This window comes from Phyllobates terribilis, unplaced genomic scaffold (assembly GCF_046119375.1).
Source record: "Phyllobates terribilis strain yellow unplaced genomic scaffold, ASM4611937v1 Scaffold_208__1_contigs__length_3488620, whole genome shotgun sequence".
NCBI lineage: Eukaryota > Metazoa > Chordata > Amphibia > Anura > Dendrobatidae > Phyllobates > Phyllobates terribilis.
The window spans coordinates 2,116,344-2,122,978 of NW_027362968.1; positions in this window are offsets into that span (position 1 = coordinate 2,116,344).

Below are 6,635 nucleotides of genomic sequence, written 5' to 3' on the forward strand. Positions count from 1 at the left end.
TTTATCACTGATTCTTGAACATTATTGTCAAGAATCTGCTGATACTGAGTGGAATCCATGCGTCCCTCAACTTTAACAAGATTCCTGGCGCCGGCATTGGCCACACAGCCCCAAAGCATGATGGAACCTCCACCAAATTTTACTGTGGGTAGCAAGTGTTTTTCTCGGAATGCTGTGTTTTTTTGCCGCCATGCATAATGCCTTTTTGTATGACCAAACAACTCAATCTTGGTTTCATCAGTCCACAGGACCTTCTTCCAAAAAAAAAATTGGCTTCTCCAATTGTGCTTTTGCATACCTCAGCCGACTCTGTTTGTGGCGTGCTTGCAGAAACGGCTTCTTTCGCATCACTCTCCCATACAGCTTCTCCTTGTGCAAAGTGCGTTGCATAGTTGACCGATGCACAGTGACACCATCTGCAGCAAGTTGATGCTGCAGCTCTCTGGAGGTGGTCTGAGGATTGTCCTTGACTGATCTCACCATTCTTCTTCTCTGCCTTTCTGATGTTTTTCTTGGCCTGCCACTTCTGGCCTTAACAATAACTGTCCCTGTGTTGTTCCATTTCCTTACTATGTTCCTCACAGTGGAAACTGACAGGTTAAATCTCTGAGACAGCTTTTTGTATCCTTCCCCTGAACAACTATGTTGAATAATCTTTGTTTTCAGATCATTTGACAGTTGTTTTGAGGAGCCCATGATGCCACTCTTCAGAGGAGATTCAAACAGGAGAACAACTTGTAAGTGGCCACTTTAAGTAGCTTTTCTCATGATTGCATACACCTGGCTATGAAGTTCAAAGCTCAATTAGGTTACAAAACCAAAAAAAGTGTTTTAGTACGTCAGTAAAAAGTAGGTAGGAGTATTTAAAACAAGAAAATGATAAGGGTGCCCATACTTATGCACCTGTCAAATTTTGTTTGAATGCAGATTGCACATTTTCTGTTAGTACAATAAACCTCATTTCAAGGCAGAAACATTACTGTGTCCAACAGTTATTACATATATCAAACTGAAATAGCTGTTGCAAAAACACCAATTTTTATAAAACATTAAGCTTAAGATTAATAGGGGTGCCCAAACTTTTTCATATAACTGTATAAGATGGATAGGTATACACACACAGAATATCAATGACATTTACATAATGGATGGTCGTGTGATGCAAAGAATAAAGAGAGAAACAATATAAAGACAAAAGAAAGTAAGTGGGATGTGTGCAAACAATGCTCCAGAGTGTAACAGTATACAGTATGGGGGTCTGACAGTATATGGAGGTCTGACAAAGGGAGAACTAAGTGCAAAATCAAATAACAAAGTTCCTGGAATATAATTGGAGAGATTTTACTAATTTATCACAAGACATGGATGCATGCGCTCTACCACTGAGATACATCCCTTGGATGGAGACTGATAGGAGGTCACATAAGTGATGGACGATCCATGACGCCGGCGCTGCGGTTATATTTCTCCTTATTCTCATGTGACCATTCTGATACATTTCTTCTCCCTCCTTGTATTTGCTCCTCTGTTTTTGGAACTCCCATAACAATAAATAAGAAAGCCGACACGTGCGCCACCGGCTCCCACCCACTCACTATGTGCATTATCTCTGTACTGTGACCTCACTATGTGCATTATCTATGTACTGTGACCTCACTATGTGCATTATCTATGTACTGTGACCTCACTATGTGCATTATTTATGTACTGTGACCTCACTATGTGCATTATCTCTGTACTGTGACCTCACTATGTGCATTATCTCTGTACTGTGACCTCACTATGTGCATTATTTATGTACTGTGACCTCACTATGTGCATTATCTCTGTACTGTGACCACACTATGTGCATTATCTATGTACTGTGAACTCACTATGTGCATTATCTCTGTACTGTGACCACACTATGTGCATTATCTATGTACTGTGAACTCACTATGTGTATTATCTCTGTACTGTGACATCACTATGTGTATTATCTCTGTACTGTGACCTCACTATGTGCATTATCTATGTACTGTGACCTCACTATCTGCATTATTTAGGTACTGTGACCTCACTATGTGCATTATCTCTGTACTGTGACCTCACTATGTACATTATCTATGTACTGTGACATCACTATGTGCATTATCTATGTACTGTGACCTCACTATGTGTATTATCTCTCTACTGTGACCTCACTATGTGCATTATTTAGGTACTGTGACCTCACTATGTGTATTATCTCTGTACTGTGACCTCACTATGTACATTATCTATGTACTGTGACATCACTATGTGCATTATCTATGTACTGTGACCTCACTATGTGCATTATCTCTCTACTGTGACCTCACTATGTGCATTATCTATGTACTGTGACATCACTATGTGCATTATCTCTCTACTGTGACCTCACTATGTGTATTATCTCTGTAATGTGACATCACTATGTGGATTATCTCTGTACTGTGACATCACTATGTGCATTATCCCTGTACTGTGACCTCACTATGTGCATTATCTATGTACTGTGACATCACTATGTGCATTATTTCTGTACTGTGACCACACTATGTGCATTATCTATGTACTGTGACCTCACTATGTGTATTATCTATCTACTGTGACATCACTATGTGCATTATCTATGTACTCTGACCACACAATGTGCATTATCTATGTACTGTGACCTCACTATGTGCATTATCTCTGTACTGTGACCACACAATGTGCATTATCTATGTACTGTGACCTCACTATGTGCATTATCTCTGTACTGTGACTTCACTATGTGCATTATCTATGTACTGTGACATCACTATGTGCATTATCTCTGTACTGTGACATCACTGTGTTTATTATCTCTCTACTGTGACCTCACTATGTGCATTATCTCTGTAATGGGACATCACTGTGTTTATTAACTCTCTACTGTGATCTCACTATGTGCATTATCTATGTACTGTGACCTCACTATGTGCATAATCTATGTACTGTGACCTCACTATGTGCATTATCTCGGTGCTGTGACACCACTATGTGTATTATCTCTGTAATATGACATCACTGTGTTTATTATCCCTGTACTGTGACATCACTATGTGTATTATCTCTGTACTGTGAAATCACTATGTGTATTATCCCTGTACTGTGACCTCATTATTTGCATTATCTCTATACTGTGACATCACTATGTGTATTATCTCTGTAATGTGACATCACTGTGCTTATTATCTCTACTGTGACATCAATATGTGTATTATCTCTGTAATGTGACTTCACTGTGTTTATTTTCTCTCAACTGTGACCTCACTATGTGCATTATCTTTGTACTGTGACCTCACTATGTGTATTATCTCTGTAACGTAACATAACTATATTTATTATCTCTGTAATGCGACATCACTATGTGCATTATCTCTGTACTTTGACATCACTATGTGCATTATCTATGTACTGTGACATCACTATGTGCATTATCTATGTACTGTGACATCACTATGTGCATTATCTATGTACTGTGACATCACTATGTGTATTATCTCTGTAATGTGACATCACTGTGTTTATTATTTCTCTACTGTGACCTCACTATGTGCATTATCTATGTACTGTGACATCACTATGTGCATTATCTATGTACTGTGACCTCACTATGTGCATTATCTATGTATTGTGACCTCACTATGTGCATTATCTCTGTACTGTGACCTCACTATGTGCATTATCTATGTACTGTGACATCAATATGTGCATTATCTCTGTACTGTGACCTCACTATGTGCATTATCTATGTACTGTGACCTCACTATGTGTATTATCTCTGTACTGTGACCTCACTATGTGCATTATCTCTGTACTCTGACCTCACTATGTGCATTATCTATGTACTGTGACCTCACTATGTGTATTATCTCTGTAATGTGACATCACTGTGTTTATTATCTCTGTACTGTGACCTCACTATGTGGATTATCTCTGTAATGTGACACCACTGTATTTATTATCTCTCTACTGTGACCTCACTGTGTGCATTATCTATGTACTGTGACCTTACTATGTGCATTATCTATGTACTGTGACATCACTATGTGCATTATCTCTGTACTGTGACCACACTATGTGCATTATCTATGTACTGTGACCTCACTATGTATATTATCTATGTAATGTGACATCACTTTGTGCATTATCTATGTACTGTGACATCATTATTCGCATTATCTCTGTACTGTGACCACACTATGTGCATTATCTATGTACTGTGACCTCACTATGTCCATTATCTTTGTACTGTTACCTCACTATGTGCATTATCTATATACTCTGACCTCACTATGTGCATTATCTATGTACTGTGACCTCACTATGTGTATTATCTCTGTAATGTGACATCACTGTGTTTATTATCTCTGTACTGTGACCTCACTATGTGGATTATCTCTGTAATGTGACACCACTGTATTTATTATCTCTCTACTGTGACCTCACTGTGTGCATTATCTATGTACTGTGACCTTACTATGTGCATTATCTATGTACTGTGACATCACTATGTGCATTATCTCTGTACTGTGACCACACTATGTGCATTATCTATGTACTGTGACCTCACTATGTATATTATCTATGTAATGTGACATCACTATGTGCCTTATCTATGTACTGTGACATCATTATTCTCATTATCTCTGTACTGTGACCACACTATGTGCATTATCTATGTACTGTGACCTCACTATGTCCGTTATCTTTGTACTGTTACCTCACTATGTGCATTATCTATATACTGTGACATCACTATGTGCATTATCTCTGTACTGTGACATCACTATGTGCATTATCTCTGTACTGTGACATCACTGTGTTTATTATCTCTCTACTGTGACCTCACTATGTGCATTATCTCTGTACTGTGACCTCACTATGTGCATTATCTATGTACTGTGACCTCACTATGTTTATTATCTCTGTAATGTGACATCACTGTGCTTATTATCTCTGTACTGTGACCTCACTATGTAGATTATCTCTGTAATGTGACATCACTGTGTTTATTATCTCTCTACTGTGACCTCACTATGTGAATTATCTCTGTACTGTGACCTCACTATGTGCATTATCTATGTACTGTGACATCACTGTTTGCATTATCTCTGTACTGCGATTTCACTATGTGCATTATCTATGTACTGTGACCTCACTATGTGCATTATCTATGTACTGTGACCTCACTATGTGCATTATCCCTGTGCTGTGACATCACTATGTGTATTATCTCTGTAATATGACATCACTGTGTTTATTATCCCTGTACTGTGACATCACTATGTGTATTATCTCTGTAATGTGACATCACTGTGTTTATTATCCCTGTACTGTGACATCACTATGTGTATTATCTCTGTAATGTGACATTACTGTGCTTATTATCTCTACTGTGACATCAATATGTGTATTATCTCTGTAATGTGACTTCACTGTGTTTATTTTCTCACTACTATGACCTCACTATGTGCATTATCTCTGTACTGTGACCTCACTATGTGCATTATCTCTATACTCTGACCTCACTATGTGCATTATCTCTATACTCTGACCTCACTATGTGCATTATCTATGTACTGTGACCTCACTATGTGTATGATCTCTGTAATGTGACATCACTGTGTTTATTATCTCTGTACTGTGACCTCACTATGTGCATTATCTCTGTAATGGAACATCACTGTGTTTATTATCTCTCTACTGTGATCTCACTATGTGCATTATCTATGTACTGTGACCTCACTATGTGCATTATCTCTGTACTCTGACCTCACTATGTGCATTATCTATGTACTGTGACATCACTATGTGCATTATCTATGTACTGTGACATCACTATATGTATTATCTCTGTAATGTGACATCACTATGTGTATTTTCTCTGTAACGTGACATCACTGTGTTTATTATCTCTGTACTGTGACATCACTATGTCTATTATCTCTGTAATGTGACATCACTGTGTTTATTATCTCTGTACTGAAACCTCACTATGTGGATTATCTCTGTAATGTGACACCACTGTGTTTATTATTTCTCTACTGTGACCTCACTATGTGCATTATCTATGTAATGTGACCTCACTATGTGTATTATCTCTGTACTGTGACATCACTATGTGCATTATCCCTGTACTGTGACCTCACTATGTGCATTATCTATGTACTGTGACATCACTATGTGCATTATTTCTGTACTGTGACCACACTATGTGCATTATCTATGTACTGTGACCTCACTATGTGTATTATCTATCTACTGTGACATCACTATGTGCATTATCTATGTACTCTGACATGACTATGTGCATTATCTATGTACTGTGACCTCACTATGTCCATTATCTCTGTACTGTGACTTCACTATGTGCATTATCTATGTACTGTGACATCACTATGTGCATTATCTCTGTAGTGTGACATCACTGTGTTTATTATGTCTCTACTGTGATCTCACTATGTGCATTATCTATGTACTGTGACCTCACTATGTGCATTATCTCTGTAATGTGACATCACTGTGTTTATTATCTCTGTACTGTGACCTCACTATGTGTATTATCTCTGTAATGTGACATCACTGTGCTTATTATCTCTGTACTG